Consider the following 7731-nt stretch of genomic DNA (forward strand, 5'->3'; position numbering starts at 1 on the left):
ATTAAACTCAGCAAAAACAAATAATAAATAGCCAAATATATGCCCCTATATACCATAGGTTGATGTTCAGGGAAGCACCAAGCAGAATCATTTCTTATATATGCAATGTCTTAGTGGTTCATTGGACCTACATAATAAACATTCTGACAAAGGTAAACATACATGTACAATACATAAAAACATAAGACATTTGTTTGCGAGAACTGGCCATTTGACAGATCATTGCTTGCCATTTTCCTATGTACTAACTGATTCTATCACAGCATCACAAAATGTTCATAATGTTCATTGTTTCAAATGATTTTAAATGTGTGAGATTAAGTAAGATTGCACTATAAACAACATTATCTTCTGTACACATTCTTGGAAACAAATGTGTGACTTCTTCCTCATTGTTGGAAATGGTATAATTTAAACAGTGCGATTACTGGCAACTTCAAACACATCTTCAAAATAATAATGAGACGTCATTTCTTTAACATTATGGTTTTGAAAACAGGAACATTTGTCATTTAACTCAGAAAATGTCTTCTGATACTGCGTTTGTCAGTTGCTAAGCAAATCATGGAAATAGAACCAATTAGTGAGGCTGGACATCTTGGCAAAACTCTAACGAGGTGTTAGAAATGGAATCTGGACAAACAGCTCGAAAGAATAATGAAATTGCCTTATTTGAGTGCCAGATAGCATAAGATTGATTCCACAGTGAGATAAAAAATAAGGTATTTTATCCTGTTCAGATACTTGAAGAAGATAAAATTAAAAAGATGTTGGCCTGGCACATATCTTGCTATCTGCCGTTATAACTGAAAACTTTACTGGTCAATTTCCACTGAGCTCCAACTTTGAATGTGTGATTAATCATAGAAGAGCTAAGGTTGCCAATAAATACCAAAAAGCTTAAAACTATAACAACTGGCTCATTTCGCCCAGTCATTGCAGATAGCTAAACAAGTAGAAATTGTCAATGTACACCGTGATCAATGCTCCAGGGTACCTATACAAGATTGATTTCGCTCTCCAAGGATTTCATCAGACTCATCAACAAAAACACTTTGTCCTTCCTAAATAATCCAATCGAATACCATCCTCCCCAGAGTGGAAAGATCTCAAATGTTCGGATTAATCTCTTCGCTAAGGTGGCCTGTGCAGTCCCTGTTGAATGCCGTAACTTTGTCAAATTTGACCATGAGGGAAAACCTGTTCTGCTGTCTCCATTGCTTGCAAAAAGAAAGAACAAGAAAGACCTGCTGAGCACATATTAATTATTTTATATGGATAGAGTTTTAAAAGCCCTGATTATCTAAAAAATTATAATTCTTATAAACTAGTTTATAAAAATATAATAGTCCAGATTCCTAACAGTCCACATAATATCAGTTTACTTTAATAACCTACATTAAATATTTTCCCCCTGACTTTAGATATATCAGATGTTTTTTTTTTCTTTTTCTGACTGCCAATATAAGAGATATAAATAGATTGTACGTGATAGAACCATTCATAAATCTACCTGAATATTTAACAAGGGTCTTTGAAGAAAGGTTGCTCGTGTTGCTGCTCCATTTGATCAATCGTTGGAGTCCTACCTCTGAGCTTAGCAAATTACAAATTCAAATCCTCAGATCAACTGTAGAACACCACCCTGTATTGTATTTCTTTCATGGAGATTTTTCTGCAAAGGTAAAGAAATGGAGGTGACTGAGCACTACTGAATTCTTAAATTAAAAGGAAATATCAAGATCACACTAGGGTTTTAATCAGCTATCATCCCAAATGGAACTTCCAGTTACTCAAATTCATTTTATTCTATTGTGCAATCTAGTTATCAATGCTAAGACATGCTGTGAGCAAGACTTTATCCAATACTTTTAAATGTCTACAAACTAATTCAAGCAGTTGATTGTTGAATTATGTTGAACAGATCCAGGCAAGTGCTCTTTGAAAAACATAAATCAGGAAATCAGGTTTTTAGGTAAAATAGACCAAATCCTTTCATTAATTAATCTGTTGTCATCATTTTAAGAGGCACTGCAGAGATTAACATTTTTGGTGACTGATGTAATCTACATAGCTCAAAGTGATGGATTTGCCAAAATGTTGAGGCATTTTACAAATACAAAAATGTAAAAATCTGAAACATTACTCCTGAAACAAATCTATCTCTCTCTCTCTCTCTCTCTCTCTCTCTCTCTCTCTCTCTCTCTCTCTCTCACACACACACACACACACACACTTTTTCATTGTCTTTCTTGAAGACATCACATTAACATAGTCCCAGGGAGTGTCTTTAAATAGGATATAAGGACAATATTATTTCCACCTACGACATTCCTAGAAAATTACCAAAATATATAAATAAATGTTAACAGGGTCCAACTTTTTCAGGATTTACAGAAACAATTAAGATAATTTCTGTTCTGGGACATGGTATGAAAGAAAGCATTTTTAAAAAGTATGAATACTTTTCTTTTTAATTAATATCTGTTTTAATTCATGGAAAACTACCTGTAATGGAAAAAAACTGTTTTATTTAAAGCTTATTTTGATAACAATGTTACAGTCACCTTTTGCATATGTTTGTCTGCCTGTCAGCAAATTGTTCTTTATGCGTGAAAAGACAAAATAAGATGGTTTAGTGCTCATTAATAGAGTATTTTAATTGGTTGACTTAGGGCTTAATATGGAAAATTTAGATAGCAGGTTCTCCAAGTCTTATTAATGTAATTGATATTATAAGTTTATCTTGTTATGTTAACTGACTGATTATTATGAATGTGAACTGCAACATCAAGTGTCTCGTTTTTTTTTCCTGACAAAGGAAGTATTCTATAACTTTCTCGTCATTATACCCATTTTAATTGCATCTCACAATTGATGTATAATTTTAATTATGTATCTGACAATTTTAATGTTGTATATTAAGACTGTTTTCAAATTTGGAATGTGAATTTTCCTAATTACGTGTATAATCTCTTTTAAAAAAAAATATTGTAATCGCCAATTTTTTATTTAATTAAATTTTCTCCCCCTAAGTTTTCAAATCACCAATTGTGCTAATGCATCTCGGCCCATCACCACATCTCCCACCACTACACTCAGGGAGGTTGAGGAAGTACAATTGGGATCCTCCAATCCCAGCCGCCTTTGAGACATCCGTCTTTTTACACATTGCAGGCTATACAGCAACACGAGAGGCTCAGCGCCAACTGGAGGAGAAGCGGGTCCCTCTCGGAGGACCTGTAAACCTGCAGGCACCCAGGTAGCCGGCAGGGGATGCTCGATAGCGACGAGCTGAGAGAGACCTCTCCGATGTAGACCTCCCACGCACGGGCAGTGCTGGCCAATTGTGCGTCGCTGCCGGAGCGATTGAACCAGTGAACCAGCGCTTTTTACCAACTGAGCCACTCGGGAGGCCATTACACGTATAATCTCATCTGTTGAATTTACCTACAAAATTTTATTTTGTTTGTTGTTGCAATGTTTAAGAATACAATATTGGACTGATGTTTTCCATGTACTCTCATCCTGAAAGTTACCCATATTTTATTGGCTTGCCATCAAGGTCCTGAAATGATACATACAGTTCCATTTGGTAAATGGATACTATTTTTTTCTAAGAGTGTACAATATATAGTAAATCTAAGTGAAGAGTCAATGTAGTAAGAGGCATTTCAAATTTTAATGAAAAAGAATTGATAGAAAAAGAAATGTGTGTGGAAACTGTTGGCATTTTTCTTTGAATTGCCTCTGACTTTACGGCAATTAATAATCTACAGGAGTCAGGTCTAGTGAATCTTTAGACATTTGTCTATCAATGTGCAATGAGTTACAACACTAATTAGTGCTTTGGAAAACTACACATTTTTCCCCTGCTAAGGTTTAATGATCAAAGCCTCACATCTCTGAGTTGTAAGGGAAATGGAGTACTGGTATATCCTACAATTAGCAAGAGTTGATTTATGCCTAAAAATCCAATTTAATGTAGTTTCGTATGCGGAAAGTGGGTTGCTCTCTTTCACAGACCTGGTTGTTATTTGTATTATTCTAATTCTTATGTGACCTAATCAGTGCCACAGAGAAGCTACAACTCAAGATAGATACCATGTTTCTTTGCAGGCCTTAGGACAAAATGTGCACACAAGAGATAGCATGGATAAAATATGTATTAGTTTTAACAATGGCTCCATTTTTATACCACTTTGCAAGAAAAGGAGGAAAAAATAGATTTGAATCTTCTTAACCGTGAAACAATTCTCAGCAACAAACAGAACAATATTGTGAAATCTGAGACTGCAACGAGTTTCATTCTCTTACCCTATTGTGTCCATCCTTTTACACTCAAGTTTTTCCCCCCCTCTCTTCCTTGCCTCTTTTACTGACAAGCCCACAATTTTCAGAAAAGAAAGCTAGCATTAATTAAGACAGTGCCAGCTGTAATTTTCTTGGGAAGTAAATTTCTGCACAACTAAAGGTTACAGAGACCTTTTCACTGTCAAAATTTACTACAGCCCGTGAATGTTAATGTTTCTAATGAAGACATGCTCTCAGTCCCTGAACTTAAAAGTACCATGAGAAGAAGGCAAAGGGAGGAAAAAAAAAAACTTAATTTGACGAATGCATCTGGAGTCTTTGCATTAATGCAGGGTCCAGTGCTTATTATAATTATAGTGTTTGGATAGCTTTATTTTTTAACAAGGAATATTGCTGTAAAATGGCAATTTTATAAGAGGCCCTGGATGCTAGTAAATGCTCATTATACTTAGAGAGGACATAGGATCTTAAACTGTACATTGGATTATTGGTGTTAAATTGGGGTTGAGTAACACATAAATACACAAGAACTGAGGCAATACCCGTTCCAGTGTAGTAGCATACTTGCGATCATACGATTAGACAAAATGCAGAAATATTGGTATACAAAAGCACATAGACAGTTGTCCAAATAATATGAGCTCGTTTATTGAAAGATCCGGACATAAAACATAAAAAAAGGTTAATTTTGCTGAAACCTGAATACAGAAAAACATACACAATAAACACATAACATACATACATGTTCTTATGAAGATAGTTTATGCATTGTACCTATAAATCTTCATGTGAACACAATCAGCTGAACAGACTCAAATGCCAATATAGCAAAAGAGATGTGAAAATTATATCAGCTAATTTTACGTAGTCTTTAATAAATGGTCTCGCAAATACTTCAATCAAGCATATAATAAGAATAAATCCCAGACTCAATAATCTAAACCTTTAGCTAGAATTATTGCAATTTTTTAGAGTCAAGAGATTTACGCGAATAATACAGATTTACAGTTCTTTCAAAGGGAAGTCAAATTTTCAGACTATAAATTTGTAATATAATGAAACTGGAAATATTGCCTAGCAGTTCCAAGTCCAGATTATTTTAGAATAAAGATCAATGACAAGGTCTAAAACAAGTAGGGTAAGACCTGAAGATTTCGAAGGAAACTAATATTTAACCTGGGGCTAGAGAATAATTTCACTTTCTCAAGACCAGTTTAAAAAATACTTCATGTCAGATGTAGCAGATTTATACAAATTAATGGCCTTTAGTGCAATCTCCAGCACGGGGTTATTAATTGTTAAAGTGCATATATTAAACAAAATGAGTAAAAGTAATTTTAATAAATTATCCTCCCAAAACCTGTTTTAAAGGATTTTTGCCTTTAGTGTCTGTAAGGCATTACAATTAAATGCAAGAAAATATAAATACATTTTAAAAATGTATGTGTGTACATTTATAGATACACACACACACACACACACACACACACACACACACACACACACACACACACACACACTTTGTAATTGCAAAGAATACTGTAATGCTTTTAAAATAATAAAAATGGTAATGCTTAAATTTGCTTATTGTGTAAACTGTAAGTCACCCTGGATAAGGTTGTCTGCCAATAAATACATAAATAAAAAAGTAATAGAGTAAAACATGGTCTTGAAAATTATTCAGAAATGTAAAAAATATATACTGCACTTTTTCTAAAAACAATTCAACACTGCTAAAATGTATGTATTATTTCTAAATAAAATGCTCCTTTTTCACACATCTTTACACAACTAGTTTTTACGCTTTGTGCAGTGCGATTGCTGTGTTCATTTTGCAAGCTTTAAAGCTTAATGTTTTGCCTTGGTCCCTCAACACAGAGGATCAAAGATCTTCCTTTTGTTCGGGGTTAACTCTGGTTCATTAGATAGAGCAAGAAGAGGTTTTAATTAAACCTCTTTCTGGTTAACTGAACACAATTTAACAAGATGGAGGTGTATCTCATGCATTGTACTTCTTACTGTGATCTTAGAAGCATTTGAATGTACCCTGTTAATCAATAGTTACCTTTTTCTAACAGATAAAAATAAATAATTAAAATAGACAATAAACCCAGGATGGTCAAAAATAGGTTGTTTCTGGCACTATTTTTAATAGTTACCTTATAATATCGTAATACTAATCATGCACATTTTTCGGGGGCAGAAATGTATTGGTTTATGTTTTCACACTCTACTCCATATTTGAAAATCATTAGAACATTTATTTTTATAGTAATTTTCAGGTAGACTATATTCCCTTCTGGTTTTCTGTTTTAGCTGATGGTTCTATTTTAATGTTATTGTTTATCATTTTTTTGTAAGTCAAAAGCTAAGAAGTCAAAATGTTATGAGTGAATTTAAAATACACTAATTTTGAAAGAAGAGAGCATGAGGTTTTGAAGACCGATTGAGACCTAACTGACTGCAGTAGTGCTGTTTCCATCACCTCTCACCTACCTTGGTGTTGTTAGGCCATCGGATGTGCTTTGATGGACTTTTTATTTTCTGGCCTGCTCTCTGCTGAGGATATAGTGAGGTTATTATTAATGATGAGGAGCAAGTGGTCTTAAATGTTTTGTGTATGGTCAAATAGTGTCCTCAATATTCTCGTAAGAAGCACCAAATGACTGCACGGGAGTCCAAAGCAAGATGAAACATTTCTGTAAACTGAAAACAACGTGATGTGCCGTGGTTTTCAAGGGGACGTGTTCGCTTTTCAATTTGGCTCCAGGAAAATGCAGTCTATATTCAGCAGGAGCTGCAGTTAGCAAAGAGCTGCAAATCTATTCACAATAATAATGAACGATTGTCATACATTCTGTTCTCTTTGTCTTGCTTGATAGTATCTGTAGCTCCATTCAGAGATAGGGAATATGGGCCTGTCACGGCACCTGTCTGTGAGTAGCAATCCCCTCCAGCTGTAATACTTCACTTTATGGAGTTTTATTAGTATTATGAATGAAGGCCCTGTGGCATGTCTTCTAACTTGTCAGAACTTCAAATTTAAAAGCTGCCGTCTTCAATTGAAAAATAACAAAATGTGGAGTGTTACGATGCGCCAAACAACAGCATAACCATTTAAATTTAGCATTTATCATATCTTGCACGTGTTTATTTTTATGGTTTTTAACAATTTAATTTTTTTTTAAGAATACAGAAAAAGATACCTTCATGGTACTGTGTATGTGCTTCCCCCCTTCCTAATTCATTATCAGTTGCAAATCAGCCCAGAGCTTCTCATAGTATGTCATAACAGACAGGAATAGAGGCTTCTAGGAAAATGGCTTTAATGTGGCAAACTGATCATGGGTTTTGTTGTGTAATTATTATTTCTTTTCAGCTAAGTTGGAATGCAACGGTTTTCAATGTGTTTTTATG

Source organism: Amia ocellicauda, chromosome 9 (genome assembly GCF_036373705.1).
Source record: "Amia ocellicauda isolate fAmiCal2 chromosome 9, fAmiCal2.hap1, whole genome shotgun sequence".
Lineage (NCBI taxonomy): Eukaryota > Metazoa > Chordata > Actinopteri > Amiiformes > Amiidae > Amia > Amia ocellicauda.